Here is a 16837-nt window from a genome sequence, read left to right as displayed (position 1 = left end):
ATGTTCTGAATTCTTTACAGACAGAAATCCGGGTGGATGAATGTAAACAGATTTGTTCTTTTCTTCCATCCCACTAAACTCCACCAACGTTCCCAGCACAGACGACTTGGTGGAGAAGTGCATTGTCACTTGATTGACAGCGTGTCAGACTCGTACAGTCAGCGAGTCATTTGCATTTTACTCCTTTTTACCCTGCTTTCTATTACCAGCAGCATTTCCAGCGCTCTACTGGTCCATTCAAGATCCCATTCACTGTAAACTGGAGTGGAAACAGTAAAGACCGTGTGTGGGAAACACAATCTGCATGAACGTCACAGTAATCTCATCATTAAGGGAAATCAGGATATTTTATATGAAAATCTATTAAATCTATTAACTTTAATCAACGGGTGAAATCTAAATATGTGTATTGTCATAAAAATACAAACTTCCTTCTTTCAAACTGTGATTAACTATGAAACCTCAGCTTCATACAACTTAAACCTCCTCCTTTCTGTCTGTGGTTTTCAATTTTTAAGGTTGAACTATTCCTGGTTTATTACAGCAAATCATTTCTAATTAGTCTGACCTCTGATTGGCTCTCGTGTCTTGTGACGGTTACACAAAACAAAATGAATCAATGTCAGATGCAGAGTTTAGTCACCGAGGAATGTGTGTAGATCTCTGACCACAAGCCCCCAGGGGTAAATTAGACTTTGTCATGCATCCTGGAGGAGTCAGGGATCAAACCACCGACTCTCTGGTGAGTGGAACACCCACTCTACTGCCTGAGCCATGAGTATTTCAGACCCTGATTGAAAGTGGATAATTAATGTCGACCAATTTTCTGTAAAGACTCATTGATACGAGTAAAGAGATAAATGTCTAAAAAGCAACACATCAAATTACTGGATGACTTAAAAAGAAATAGCTGGTGGGACATTTTATTTAATTTAATCCTTTATTTCCTTGCTCTCTAATTGGTCAGGGACACACACTATTTTAAATGTGACTTTTTTTATTCAGCCAATCACCTCTTAGAAAAAGAGTCTCCCACAGCTGCTGCTCCTCCCACTTCTCTCTCCCTCTCTCCCCCCCCTGCTCCTCCTCGCCTCTGATTGGCTGCCTGCGGGAGTCTAACTGTGCCCTGGGAGCGGTTTGGATGATGCTCTCAGCCAATGAGCAGCGAGCAACTGTTGCACTCGTCGAGCCCTCCTGCAGGATTCCTGACATGAAGCAGCCTGCGGAGACACCGACGGAATCATGTCTGTGACTCCAGATGGATTTAAATAAAAGCGTCTGTAAATTTCCCTATGCAGCTTTTACTTAATTATCACAATTATGCAAGAAAAACAACAAAATATATATATTGCATTTTGCATTATTTGTCTTCTGTGGTGAAACAACTTATTCCTATGGGCCTGATATTAAAAATGCAGAATATTACCATAATGAAATCATAATGATTCTACCTGTAAGCAAGCAGAGAGGAGAGAAAGTGAGAGGAGAGGGTTACTCTAGTTTCCAACGCCCTCCATCGGCAGCGACATCTCTCTCCCCTCCCTCCCTACCTCTCTCCCCTCCCTCTCTCCCTCTCTCCCTCTCTCTCTCCCCCCTCTCTCTCTCCCTGCCGCTGAGCGCACGTCCATCCCTGCCTCACTTCTTCCCTCACACCGTTTCCGAGGCTCTTGGAGGGAGGACGGATAAACGGCGCAGAGCGACTCAACCGGATTTGATACCCGAAGGAGGGCAGGAATGCTACGGTGATTCCCCTCTCTTCTCTCCCGACACCCACCTCCTCCTCAACCACCTCCTCCTCTTCCTCCTCCTCACCTCCTCTTCATCTCGGAGCCCAGACGCGCTCTTGTGTTTTTTATTGGTTTGGTGTTTTTTTTTTATTCTGCCTGTGCTCTCCAGCGGATAACAGAACATTTCACGCTCCGAGGAGAACCGACTTTTTATTGCCTCTTCTCCTCCAGGCGCGCGCACGCAGAGAGGAACTGGGTTTTCCATCAGTGGATGTGTTGGACACCTCATGTGAGAAGCGATACTACTTGGAAGAAGTGAACGTTTTCCACTGGCTTGTATGAATTTGGGGAGGGACATTTCCTTGGCTGCGCACGGAGCTCCTCACTTCCAAGGTAAGGACCGGTCCACTTTAGGATTTCTGCTCCGTCCATCCTCCCTCTTCCTCGGGTCTGTTTCTCTCCGTGCGCCCCTCTCGCTCTCTGCGGAGGCTCCGCGGAGCAGGCACGGGGGAGAGCGGGGGGGGAAGTGTCTCGGTTCTCGGGGATGGTGCTGGTGCTGCTGGTGCTGGTGGTGCTGGGGATGATGGGGGTTCCAGTTAGGATGAATGCATCCCGCAGTCCGCTGCACGCACAGCTCCCCCTGCGCACACAGCCTTTAAAAAGTTCCCAGTCAGAGGATGTTTGAGTAAATAAGGAGTAAAAGGTGCGAATCCCCCTCGGAGCCGTTGCGCACCAGCGTCTGTCACCAGATCCTGAGACCTGCGTGGTGTGTGTCTGTTGTGTTGCTCGCTGGTAACACAAGCGGACTGTCTGTGCTCCCTGGAGCCGCAGGATGACGGTTGGATTTCTGCGGTTTTCTCCCCATATAACGCAGTCAGTGTTATTCACTGTGTGTCTGGATACTGGCGATGTTATGGTATGGAGTGCTGGGTCCGTGCGCGTCTGACCGTGTGTGTATATGTGTGTGTCTGGCCACGTATGGTGGCACATCTCGGTGCAGGCTCCGGTTTCGCAGCGTCTCCGTGCCTCCGCGTAACGGCGACGCACAACTTTTGGATCAGCCTCTGAACGCATGTGTGCGGAAGGTTAACGGTCGAATCCCTTCATCCGTGGAATCCACACATTCAGCCAATGAAGCCACACGGAATTAACACAAGTTACTTTGTGGAGCAGGAGATTTATTTGCATTTATTTAGCCCTGTCGGTGCCAGACATCGATTTTACGCATTCTCCATCTCCCGTCGAGTCCATAAATTCTGCTCCACAGCCCAAACGACCAGCCACGTCTCATCTATCTCTCTTTCTTTCCTTTCTCTCCCAGTCTTGTGTCCTTCCCTCGTCCATCACGTGGACCCCTCTCTCCTCAGTCTCGCTTTGTGGATCTCAGATCTCCAAACGCGAATCCCCTACAGACTCCACACATACGGTTTAGTATTCAGTCCATTTGAATACTTCAACCGGAGCTGCGTCCTTGCCCTTTGCGAGTGCGCCAGTGCCCGTGAACCTGCATGAAATATGCACACAGCACGCACACTTGCCTCTGGGCTCATTCTGCACTCAATTAAGAGCGTGCGCTTTGCGTATCGTCCCCTACGGGGGGGCCACATTAGGTATGTTATAATTGTTGCACGAGCATCTGCTGAAATCCACTGTAAACGCGCGCACTGCTGGTGTGATGCTGATAATTGGCGTGTGTGCGTGTGGATGGAGCTCTGAGCCGGAGAGGAGCCTGTAAGTGAGATATTAGTTTGGGCAGCTGCAATTCCGCTGCGTTTCCAATGGGGGGGGGGGGGGAGAGAGAGAGAGAGAGAGAGAGAGAGAGAGAGAGAGAGAGAGAGAGAGAGAGAGAGAGAGAGCGAGGCGTTGACTGTGGAGCTGCTCAGTCTTTGGTATTCATGGCACAGCTCAAGATTGCTGCTCTCAAGCAGGCAATAATCTCTCCCTCTCACTCGCCACCTCTCTCCCCCACACTGTTGCGCAATCCCCCCCCCCCCCAGCTCGTCTTCCTCCCTCTCCCCGTTTTGCATTTCATCCTCACCCACACCCCTCTCTCTTTCTCTGACTCTCTTCCTCTCTCCCTCCTCTTCCTCTCCATCCCTCCCTGTGCTTCTCCAGTCTTGAGGGAGCTATTGAGAAAATCATTTGCTGCTGTTGTGTTTTTACCCGATGGGGAGTTCTGATATGAGCTCGGGCTCGGCTGGTTCGCTGCTCCTCTTGTTTCTTGAGGTGAGAGAACAAAGCCGAGTACAAAACGATCCTCTCAGAGGCTCCGGCTCCAGTTTGTGAGAAGGAAAAGAAAACTTCTGGTCTTACATTCTCACAGGAGGAAAAAAGGCTCGAGACACATTTTTCTGCAGTGTAGCAACAATGTTGTTGTGGTTCTTGTGTGTGGTCACTTCACTGTGCACGTTGGGCCCCTTGCATTTCACTAATTAGCTTAGAGGCCAGGCGACAGTGCAGAGAAGAAACACAAGTCACCCTTACTTTTCTGTTTTTAGAAGATTTTGTGGTTCAGTGGCTTGAAAAGACACCACAAGTGTTTCCTGTTTGTGCGTTTTGGATATTTGCTTTTATTCCCTGTGTCAGTCACAGAAATGCAATGATGAAGGGAGAGAGAAGGAAGGGGGGGGGGGGGGGAGGCTGTGCTGAGCAGAGAGGAGAAGCATCAGGGCGGACGGGAGGAAAGGGCTCGACTCCTATCAGGATTTGAGGAGGACAGCATGACTTCCATCAGCACAGTATATCTCATTCTCTTCACACTTGTTTGTCTGAGTTGAAATGAGAACTGCCTGTCTTCACTTTGCCATCTCAGAGCCGACACTCTCCCTCTTCACTTCACCGGCAACACAAAAAAATAAAGAACAGAGTGCGGGTTCCATGTCTGGGAAAAGGAAAAAGTGATTGTGTGTTTAAAAAAAAACTGGAGACACACACACACAGAATCCCCCTCGCACCAGTATGTTCTTTGTGCTATTGTGGTTGAGCTGCAAACACACAAAACCTGCATGGTTGACAGATGAAGGGGGGGGGGGGGGGGGGGGCGTCATATTCGTTGTTTTTTCAAGGAGCTGGCAGCGGAGACGTTTGTGCTCGGTGGCTGTCGTCCTCACAGTGTTGTTAAAGATATAATTAAATGTGTGTGGAACAGAGAGAAATGTGTGTGTCCCTCCGGGCGACGTTGAAAAGACACAACTGGGCCAGCGTTTGCCGCGCGTTGAAGTTAAGACGCACACGGAGTTCAAGTTACAGCTCGTGTTTGTGACGACAACAGCGTGTAGAGTCATTCTGATGTTTCATAAGCGTCTGAGCTGCAGATTAACGTCTTCAGATTGATTTCAGTCGCTTGAACCTTCATCTCCGTCCTCCTCTTCATGCAGGTGAGGGTTTATATGGTTTCTATCTGACCTGCACTGGCCCAGAGCCTCCAGTTAAAGATTGCACGACGGTTCCACAAGCTCCAAATGTGCAGGATTGCATTTAAGAAAAAAATATGAATAAACCGCTGGCCGGACTTTAAAGGCAAAGTGACTCCAAACAGTGCTGACGTCGCTCACCGGGAGGCGGCGAGATAAAGGGATTCATTTATTGCACTCTAATCGTCATATTCATATTTAATCAGGCACCAGCTGCTCGTGCTTTCGAGTGGCGGTATTGTAAACTAGCTTCTTTTGAAAGAGGAGAAGGGAAGCGAGCGGCCTGCAGGAGGTCAGACTTCAAACAGGAGCGAGAGAAGAGAAGAGCCGGAGAGGAGGAGAGAAGAGAAGAGCCGGAGAGGAGGAGAGAAGAGAAGAGCCGGAGAGGAGGAGAGAAGAGCTCCAGCTTCTCCAGGTGACGACAGAGGGAGCTGTTGGGCTTTGCTGCTGCTGCACAGACAACCTCTTCTCCTCCTCCTCTCCTCTCCTCTTCCTCTCCTCCTCCTCTTCTCCTCCTCTCCTCTTTCTAATTCTTTTCCCAATCTCTGTTTTTACTTACCCCCCCTTCTCTCTCTCTCTCTAAATCTCTCTCTGAAGGAGCCAGTCAAGAGAGTTGGAGAGGTAGTTAGGCTCCCCGGGGATGCAGGATTCAATCTGCATGCCCCAAACACACACACACACACACACACACACACAAACACACACACACACACACACACACACACACACACACACACACACACACACACACACGTCTAGTCCTTGCATAAGCATGTCCACTGTGACTGGCTTCTGTTACCTTCAGATTTGCATTCCCTCCTGGAGAAAGAGAGAATGAGAGAGAGGGAGCGAGGGAGAGAGGGAGGGAAGGGGGGGGGGGGGGGGGTAACAGAAAGAAAATGGAGAGCGGTGGTTAAGAAGCAGGCGACATCGAGGGCGGGGGGGGAGGGAATTGACTCGGCTCTTCTGTTTTGTTTAGCTTCCCTCTCGTCTCTCGGTCCACAGGTGCGCTGGAAAGTGAAGTCAGATTAAAACACGACTTGAACCTCAGACTTTCTTTCTCTCTTTCTTTACACGTCTCGTCTCTGTCCTCCCTCCGTCCTCGTCCCCCTGTCAATTCAAGACCACGTCCCGTGAAGCCAGGTGGATTGATTCATAACGTCCCGGGGCAGCGTGATGGGATTATAACTCTAATCTCCGGTCCCCGCCAGATTAAATGACGTAGCCAGTAATTAGTGTTTTTGACCTCTCGTCCCTTAACTCGCCCTCGAGAGGGAGAGAGACAGTGGCTGATTTGTCTCTGTTTAACGAGGGGGTGACCTCACGGGGGGGCAGGTCGTTTGCTGCTGTTCACCGTTTTCCCCTTCGAGTATCGGGTCAGCGTGTTTTTCTTGTCTCCTTCCTCGTGCTCATGTGGTTTCAATTAGTCCTCGAGTGTTTCTACATTCCAGTGACACTAAAAGTTACGGTGCAGGAACCCGAGAAGTCAAGTTACCTGCCAACTTCCACACATAAAGAAACAGGCCTTTAACAGATAAAACATGCAGTCAGGTCATTTTGGACACTTTTAAGTTTTCCTTCTGTCTGCTAAGCTTTAGACGTTTCTTGATTTTATTTCCCTTTAAATAATTTGACAGCTGAAAAGCGTCTCAATCCAAACAAAACCTGGAAACTGCCGATTTAAGCAGTTTCTTCAGACCAACATCTGTCGAGGGTGATTCTCTGCCCTCAGCCAAACACAAGATGAGACTGAATCTAATCCCTGCAGCCCCCGACAAAAAGGACAAAGACACAAAGCGGCGGCAGCATCGAGCTCCACGGACGAGTCGCGTGTTCTCGTTATTTGAAGAGCAAAGTCACCTTGAAGCCATTTAAACTTGTGCCAGGCTCAAACTGGATGGAGGCACTTTGAGGACGTGGAGACAGGAAACAGTGGCACGAGAAGCTCCAGGGAACATGTTGAAACCATTCAACACAAACCATGTGTGGTTGCACAAAAAAACACACCAGCATCAATTAACCAGGAGACTGGTAAACCTCCTCGTCCTGGGAACACGACTCCAGACGCTGCAGCTGAAGCGTGTTTGTCATTTCTACACGGAAGCTTCGTGAGTTGTTCTCCTGGAGTCGCTGAACTCCGCTCCTCGGTCCTCGTGACCTTCTCTTCACGAGCCGGCGAGGGGGGGTGCGGCTCCGGCCTCGTGGTTTCCTGTTCAGACAATGAGGCCGCGGTGTGCAGCTGTGATCCCGACGGAGTCTGGGTCGATGCGACTTCAGGATTAATGGGCGATTTGATTGATTTTAATATCGATGATCAGAACACAGTGTTGACAGGGGCATCGATCGGATTGGAATGAGAATGGATTGCTCCAGATAGAGAACGATATTGATCTGAACACCGAGCTGTGTGTGTGTCTAAGCCACCGGTGCATGTTTGCATGAGTGGAACCAAACGTCTTGTGTGTGTGTGTGTGTGTCTGTGTGTGTGTGATGGAGCATCTCTGTGTAATCCACTGTAATTTGTTCTCTGTGACAGTCGTTAGGTGCAGTCAGGTGGTTCCTGGTCTCATGACACCGGCCACACGAGAGGAAGAAAAGAAAGGTTGTTCTCCGGCAGCCAATTTGAACTGCATTTCTGCTTTGGTGGACACTGTTCAGCCGGGAGACAGTGAGACACAGGGAAGGAGGAGGAGGAAGACGAGGGCTTTGAGATGAAGGTCAAGAACTAAGTTCAGCTCTCATATGAATTTCACTGGGCCTTTCTCCTCTTCTACCTTCTTCCACGAGTTTGGCGTAAAAGAGAAATGCTCCAGATCGCCGCTCGGTGAGGATTGGCTCTTTGATGGTGATTAATAATCCACAGTAATTAATAATCCACAGTCATTAATAATCCACGGCTGAAAAGGCTTCGTGTTTGACAGATTCCGTCTGAAGTGTGGACGAGTCGGTGAGAAAGAAAGGAAACAGGAAACAGAGGCTGGTCGCTGCGTCGCGCGGGTCAAGGAGAGATTTAATGACTCATTTGCTTCTCATTATACAGGATAATAATTAACAGTGTGCGTGTGTGTGTCTGTGTGTGTCTGTGTGTGTGTTTATTCTCCTCCGTGGAGCCACCAGTAACGCGGTCAATCACGTCCGTCCCACCTCACTTCCTCTCTCCTGACGCCCTCTTCCTCTCGGATTCGCATTAGAACGTCAAGTGAAGATTAATTGGACTATCGATAAACCTTCTGATGATCATTGTCAAGTCAAGCAGCTCATTAAGTTTATGGAAATCATTAAAAACAGAGAATGAATAACAACCAACACGACTTTGGAGACAGAAGAGTTCGGAACTGATTTACCAAATATCAATATTTAGATTTATTCTTCGTCCATCAACTAATCAACTTTCTCTGATTTCACCTTCACCCCTTCTGTTGCTCCCTCCATTCATTCTCCCCAGTGCCCCCCCCCCTCCCACACACACACACACACACATGTACGTACACACACACACATGTATGTATAAGCAGACAGTGGGGTCGATTACCATAATTAACATGGTTATGTTAATTGCAGGGGGTTAATTTTGCTGATGGAACACATTTATAAAGGTGAACTCTGTGGCTGTGGCCTCAAGGCTCACAGTGCGAATGTGTGTGTCTGTTTGAGTTGTGTGCATACGATTGCATTCAGGTTTTTGTGTTACCGTGTGTGTGAGTGTGTGTGTGTGTGTGTGTGTGTGTGTGTGTGTTTGTGTGTATCTCCTGTAAACAGAATTTGCTTTGCAGCACATGCACGTGCTGAGCAACTCAACCGGAGATTCTGGAAACTGAAGTTGAACAGTGTGTCTCAAGCTGAGCGCACACTAACAGACACACACACACACACACACACACACACACAAACAGACACACACACAGAGTCCTCAGTGGTCAGCCAAAACAGCAAATGCTGCACGGAGCTTATCTGATTAGGAGCGGGGTTAGACAGAGGACTGGGCCTGACAGAGAGTTAAACTGAAACCAGGTCTCCACCACGACCTCCACCTGCTCCACGACATCTATCAATTCATCCCTCACGGCACATTCTCCTTTAGCTTCGCCTCAGTTTATTCTAACCGGCAAGTGACACATCAAATCTGACGACAGGGGAAAGAAATAGCCGCAGAAGGAAGAGCCCCGACCATTCAGCTGGAGGGCAGAGCGCTCGGTTCTGATGTGTGTGCGTCTGGTGTCCCCGGGAGGAGAGGGGCTCTGGCACCGACTTAAATAAACGTCCTCGCAGGAAGTGAGCGACTTCTTATTCATATTATAAGAATTCATAAGAAGTCTCTGTGTTCCTTCTTCCTGGAGGAGGTTCTCTGTTCTCTCTGCCTCTCTCCGTGGAGACTGAAGACTTATGGTTGTTATTGATTTCAACTGGTTTCACAGATGAACTGGTTCCGTGTGAGATATTTTTTTATGTCCACCGATTTCTCAAGTTTCTCAAGACAACGGTTGTTTGTCCCGAGAACTTTGTCCCAGCCCGACTGTGAGAAGTCGAAGCTCCTTCTCCTATTTGTTGTTGGTTCTATATGGTGGAGGTGGATGTAAGGTAATGGGATGTGACCCTATGATTGTAATTCAAGATGGTTTCCTCTTAGTATCCAGAAATCAGGCCGAAATATCTCAAATGTGAACGATGTCTTTCTGCACAGATAGTGTGAAGTCGCGTTATCGACGTTCTCGTGTCGTGGCTTCCGATCTGCTGATAGGCTACAGCTAAAAGGGGCGGGGCAAGTTGGTAACATCGATCATGGAAACCAGATCTCCTCATTTTGGTTTCTCCCTCTCAGTTTGCGTCCCACAGCGACTCCCTCCTTCGTGGGGACGTGTTCCCCGTGTTATCCACCGGAGGCAGCCTCTCGTGTGTTTGCATTTTAACAAACGTATTTGATCCTGTGTGTGTGTGTGTGTGTGTCTGTATAATTCAGATAAATATGTGAAGAGGCTCCTCAGCCACACGTCGGTTTCAAAGTGTGATTCAACCAGTCAGCGAGCTGCCGCCGCTCTTGATGTCAGAGCAACGCTTTGATCACACTGGGATTTATCTAGTGGTTCCCATCCTCCCCTGTCTCTCTCTCTCTCTCTCTCCCTCATTCCTTCTCCCCACTTCACTCTCCTCCCTTCCCTTCCCTCCTCTATCCTCGCTCCTCCTCTTTTCTCCTCCTGACCCCTTCATCTCTTCTCCTCTATATTTATCCACATTGTGCCGAACGCAGCTCCTCAGCCTGAAAAGTTCCCGAAATAAACACGACGACTCGACACGGACGAACCGAAGGATTTACAGATTACAGATAAACATACAACGTGATGTTATAATTAATTTAAAGGTTTACTAGATTAAACAGCCTCTCGTGCTCGTGTGGATTCAGCTCAGAACCCCCTGAAGAATGATATAACATCTGTCAGAGAGAGTAGTGGCAGAGGATGGTTCACTGGGATGAGGGGGGGGACGTCGCACACAGGACACTGACACACACAATTCACACACAAAACACTGTTTTCTTTTCTACCAGAGTGAGCATCTCTGCAAGCTTGACCTCTTTACCATAATAACCCCCCCACTGGCCTCCCTCTGTCTCTTTGTGTTTGTTTCTCCGTGTGTGTGTTTGTGTTTATTTCTCCTCTCCTGTCGCTCTCTCTCTCTCTCTCTCTCTCTCCCCCGTTATCACGCCCACACTCCCTCTTTCTTTCCTTCTGTTTATCGCTCTCTGATGCTTTTTTCCCCATCTTCCTCCCCATTTCTCACCCCCTCCTTCTTTCTCTCCCTCCGTCTCCCTCCATCCATGCCCCGTTGGCCGTGACACTTATAGTGGTGTAATATGATGGAATATGACTGCTGCCTCCTCATTGGACGGTATTAATTTCACGTTTCCCATGCAGACGGCTCTGAGCTTAAATCCCCCCAACATGACTCAGAGACTTCTCCAGCGGCTCTTACATAAAACCAACTCCCTCCCTCTGTGTTAGTCTGTCGTCCGTCCTCTCGGTGAATCAGCTCGTTTCTCGCCCCTCTCTCTCTCTCTCTCTTTTATCGGTGCATCTTCTCCATCTCTCGTCCTCCCTCTGTGTTTATCTCCCTCCGTCTCTTCAGGTCTCACTTGCAGCTGTGACTGCCCTGACCTTTGCAGTGAGAGGAGAAGCAGTGAGTGACAGATAGAGCCTCCTTCAGGACCTGCTAATTGTGATTTCACTATAAAAGGCCATGGCGCTATATATAGGGGGGGGGGGGAGACTGTGAAACAAGGCCGATCCGTCGCTGTCCGGTCACTGACACTTCTCCTGACACTGCCATTCATCCACGTGTGAAATATAATTAACACCTTAAACTTAAAAGAGAATGAAACAAGCTTTGCCCTTTAAACCGAGACCCCTCGGTATCTGAGGCCGATGTTCTGTGAATTCATCCGACAGCCTTCATTTTCCTTTTTAACATAATTTAAACTATTTTAAAATCGAGACGTTACTATTCTACAGAGCTCATCAATACATATAGGCAGCTTATGATATCGTACATGGATAAACACTACACAACACTCGGAGGTTGTTTTTGCAGTTTCTTTGAAATGTGCTCAGATAATCCACTGGGAGTTATTTTTAAATCCAGTGAAGCAGCGATTCGCTTTGAGCCATTTTCATAAACAGTGTGTGTTTTCAGTGTGTATGTGGAGTGACATCACAATGTGTCACAGCCGCGGTTTCATCCCCACTGTGATGTCAGGAGAGCCGCTGACATTGTTTATATTCTGGTGGCAAGGTTGAACAAACAAGGTCACCGTGCATGTGTGTGTGTGTCTGTGTGTGTGTGTGTGTGTGTGCAGCGCCGTCCAATGTGGGCGTGTTCACATACGAGGGCTAAAGCTGACCACGCAAGGTCAGCGTGTAATATGTGGGTTTGCGTGCGCGTGGCCGTGCACGTGAGAACATCACCAGGACATCATATAACAGACGTTTGAGGCTGGATGTCCACATGTGTCCGTGGCACCTAAAGGTTGCATATGTAAGGTCACCCCGGGCTGTGTGTTTGTGTGTCTGTGTGTGTGTGTGTGTGTTGGGCTGAATTTAGACAGATAGGGGTTTATCTGTGATAAACTGAAATAACAGCGCATGTGTGGCTGCAGTCGAGCAAAGAGATAAATAGATCCCCACTTGTCTAGACAGCAGTTTTGACCTTTTCTATATGTATATGAAAGTAGTCCTTATGTTTTATTCACGGGGAGAGAATGCTAATATTCTATTCAAAGAGGAAAACGCACAAATCATTAAGAGCGGTAAGGAGAGGAGAGGAGAGGAGTCGCGTGTCGCCAGGTTTCACTCTGCAGATGAAAAGGAATATATCAAAGAGCCAGCTCGCCGTGACAGTTAGAGGTGAGAGCAACTCTTATTTATGAGGATTTCTATTTGGTACTTATAATACAGTATTTATCTGATGCCTTTATTCAGAGAAACCTACACTAAATGGTGGAGGAGCAGGCTCAGCTGCTTGAGGACACTTCACTGTTGTGATTCTCCTTTTTTTATTACATTTTTTAAACCTTCTGCACTGCAAGTTTTCAAAAAGAAGGTATTTTGAAGCCTCAAGGATTCTGCGCAGCTCCCAATGTCACGAAGGATAAATTATTTCCAGAGCCCAATTTCCTTCCCATATATAAAAGAACAGTAAAAAAATATTTCCATCCCGTTTAAAAATTATTGTTTTACTCCTGAGTTTTGGCAGCACTACAAACATTTAGTCATCAATCAGATTTCTTTTTCTTAAAGGAACCAGGGCGAATAGTCTCCAGATGGTTTTCATTAGACAAACATGCCTCCGATTTAAAGACGCTGAGCTACTTTCGCAGTTCGGCTGATGAATGTGATTCATATGTGGGTTATGGTCCGGGGAGGAGGTTCCAGAGCCAACAGAGGAGGCCCACTGGAGTATGGGATCGCAGCCCGGCCTAACAAAGGGCTCTCTGTGGCAACCTGGAGAAAGACGGGAGGGGACTTGGTTTCAACAAGAAGGTGGGGGTAGAAAAGACGGGATGGGGGGGGGGGGGGGGGGGGGGGTATTATCAAGCATCCTGCGCGTCCATGCATCGGTTTGGGAAAACAAAAAAATGGGGAGGGAGGCGCGGGTGAAGGGGGAAACAGCCGAGGGGATCGTTTTCCAGGGGAGGATGTTTCGGCACAATGACCCTTGTGTCCTCCGGGTTGTCACAGAGGGGAGTGCTTGTTGGGTGAGGGGTGGGAGACGGGGGGGCAAATTGGACGTGGTAATTAGGGTCATTACACATGCATGGGGGGTGTAATGGTCCGCAACATCGCTGATCAATTCCTCCCTCTGAGCTCCATGGCTGATCCCGTTCCCTTCAATTCACCATAACTCATTCATCTTCCCTGTGTCCATTCCAAAATAATGAATCAAAAGAAAAAAGAAATCTGTCCCTGTTTTAAAATGGTTTATGTTCCAGCCCCAGACGTCACAGGCGGATCAACACCAAGTTGACATGAGGCTTTTTATTCACATGAAGTCATAAGACATATGTTTAAAAGGTAAAATCGATCCAGAGCCAAATCCACAGCAAAGCAAAACACATTGAATCTCCCTGTTTGGAATCAGAAATTAAATAAATGTCCTTTTAAAAAATATCATATCTCCTAGTTTTCTGAATTTGATATTCTGCTCCATGTTGCGACGTCCAACAGTGAGCAGCTGTCATGAGAGCGGGGATCCCTGTATGAAATATGAATGAAGTTATTAGCTGTCCTGAGGCCTTAACTTACAAAGGAGTTAAACGTTTGATGACCCACCGGCAGCTTTCGGAATAAAACCCGCCATTGCACTTTATCATTATGAATAAAAACTGCTTCAGAGCCGTAAAACGACTAATGACTTCTCTCCGAGCAGATCACGACCTTCCGTCGAGCCTGAATGTTTGGGCAGCGAGGTCTCCCCGGGCTAATGTGAATGTAAACGCTGTGTGTCAGTAACTGGATAAATGGGTTTGGAGTGTGTGTGTCTGTGTGTGTCTATGTGTGTGTGTGGGGGGGGGGGGGTGTACATCTCAAGCTGAAGGGAGGGTGGTCTTAAAAGGCTTAGTGGCATCCTCTAAGACCTTGTGTTCTGCCCCTTGCCTCCTCAATAGAGCAGAGCTAATCTGGGTCTGCTTAGGGGCGCTTCTTTCGACTCGCGGGTCACCCTCTCCCTTCCTCTCCCGTCCACTTGAGGACAACCTGCTGCCAACATCCCAGTGATCTCCCGCCAACTGTTCCACTCTCTGTCCTCCATCCCCCTCACCGTCATCTGAAACTTTTGGCAAGCAGGTAGATCATCACAAAAGGGAGAAAGGGAACTTCACATTCCACCGCCAAGCCGCCTCAAACTCCATCCAGCCACTCATCAAGACCCATGAATTATTCCGTGGGAAGAAAGTGATGAAAAAATCCAGGATGTGTCGTCTTGTCCAGTCTTAATATTAATGGGTTTTTCTGTCTGATATTTCCACCAAACTTTGTGGAAATCAGTTCAGTAGTAGTAGTAGTAGGAACAGTAGTAATAGTAATTTTAGTGGTAGTAGTGGTTTTGCATAATCCTGCTTTATAAATAAACCAATAAACAAACTAGGATGATTCTCAGTGCATTCCTACAACAGTCCCATTAAATCCAATCCAGCTGCACCAAATTGATCTCACTCTCTCCTTCAGTCCCAGTTTTCTTCCTCTCAAGATCGATCTATTGTTCCTGGGATATGGCTGAAAACATGCAAAAAAACTTGCATTGTTAAAAATGATATATATATGAAAAAGAGGATTTCGCCCATGTTCGATGTTTGCGAACAAACATCGCACAAACAAATGCACTGGGGTGAAAAGTAAACCTCCTCCGTGGTGGTCATCACACCCTCCTGCAAAAGTGTGTCGGTCATGATGGAGCAGATGTGTGTCTTTTTAAATTCAAGCATCTTCCACCTCCCTATCTCCTCTTTCTTCCACCTATCACCGGCTCCCGGGGGTCACGGTGTCAGCTGGTGGACAATAGGACAGCTGTATCCAGATCCACCGAAGACCTACAAGACCCCCGGGGCTGGGATTAAGCCAATTAGTAGCTGTCAATCACTGTGACATATCATGGACAGCTAGATCAATACTGGGAGGGACTGGGCAGGAGAGAAGGTGGAGGCTGGCAGCGAGGGCGGAGTTTGAGTGTAGACGGATTGAGGTGCTAAGTGTGGCGGGATGGAGAGACAGAGGGAAGAAGAAAGGATGGAGAGGAAGTCCGGAGGAGGCCGACTGCACGGAGCGAGCGGAGGGATGGTTGCAGTGAAACAAGGAAGTGGAGACAAGGGGGCTGAGATCAGATACAGACGAACATACGAAGGGATGAAAGGAAATTAAACCGTGCCAAACGAGTGCAGATTCATTCCTCCAGCTTGAGCCGATGCATCAAAGTGAAGAACTGCACCAGAGAGACGCTCAGAGACAACGTGAGATACTGCTGCTCGTGGAGTCGCTGCGATTTAATGGAGTGAATGATTAGAACAGAGGTGGAGACGCAGACATGAAAGGAGAGAACAATGTATGGAAGGAGGAAAACATGCAAAACAGGACGGTCAGAGAAGATTGGAAACCTCAGGAGATGTTCAAAAATGAGGAGGTGTTCAAATCAGAGGCCTGCTCCTCTTCCCCGTCTCCCTTTCCCGATCCTCTCTCTCCCTCTCCCTCGCCCATCTGGTTCACATTTACGTTTTTGAGGGAGTGTGCTCTTTATTCCAGAGACTTCTGCGGTAGAACAAAAAAAATGAATTTGTTTATCATGGTGGGGACATCAGAAGATCCCATCTCCCTCCGACAGCTGAGAGAGGGGGGAGAAAAGGCCTCAGTGGAGAATCAATGGGCCTCCCAGAATGAATGACAGGGAGGGAGGAGGAGGTGGAGGAGGAGGAGGAGGAGGAGGAGGAGGAGGAGGAGGAGGAGGAGGAGGAGGGGGAAGGAACGAAAGAGATGATGTAAAAAAAGGCGGAGGAAATGAGACAAACAGTGAAATGGAGGGTGCAGATGGTAAATAAAGATACATGCCATCAAATTTGAGTGAGAAAGGAGAAAGCGACTGGGAGGCTGCGTGAATACAATGTGAACAGGAAAAGACCAGAGAATGAAAGTGAATGACAGGAAAGAGACGGGGAGACACAGAGTGGAAGGGAAGGATGAAGATCTTTACAAATCAAAATCTGTCTAATCCAGTTGATTCGGAAATAATTGAGAATGAATCTGTCGTGAGAGTGAAAGGACGAAGAAGAGGAGGGAAGTGGAACGCCAAGAGAAAGGAGAGGAAGAGAAGATGCTGTATGAACATACAAACAAATAAAGGGTGGAGGAGATAAAGGGGGGTTCGTTGTGTCGAGGAGAGAAAGAAAGAGAGAGTTTTAAAAGGAGTAAAGATGAATGAAAGGATGGGGGGAGAAACGGAGCGATGGGGAGAGGAGGGGCGAGCGAGCTGGTGTAAAAGTTGACGAGTCAAATAAAAGAGCAGATGAGGGAGAAAAAGGAGGAAACGGGAGAAATTAGCTAATAAGAAAAGGGAGAAAGGGGAGAAAGGGGAACGGAGATGAGGAGGAGAGGATGTCGTTGTGTGAATGTGACGCTCGGAACATCTGGCACCAATCGGCAAGTTGTTCGGCCTTTTGAATTT

The 16837-nt window shown here is 48.0% G+C and overlaps 1 protein-coding gene across 1 annotated transcript in view; it reads left to right on the top strand.

Moving 5' to 3' along the window:
* The first annotated feature begins 1672 nt into the window (after window positions 1-1672).
* Window positions 1673-16837, top strand: part of LOC133966547 (cadherin-11-like) — a 72330-nt gene continuing 57165 nt past the window's right edge. Inside the window, 1 exon segment of the mRNA XM_062401529.1 lies at window positions 1673-2120. The gene's annotated coding sequence lies outside the window, so the exon portion shown is untranslated.

The sequence above is a fragment of the Platichthys flesus genome, chromosome 12 (assembly GCF_949316205.1).
Source record: "Platichthys flesus chromosome 12, fPlaFle2.1, whole genome shotgun sequence".
NCBI lineage: Eukaryota > Metazoa > Chordata > Actinopteri > Pleuronectiformes > Pleuronectidae > Platichthys > Platichthys flesus.
The sequence above is the reverse complement of the archived record's forward strand: the minus strand, read 5'-3'. Positions and strand labels throughout refer to the sequence as shown.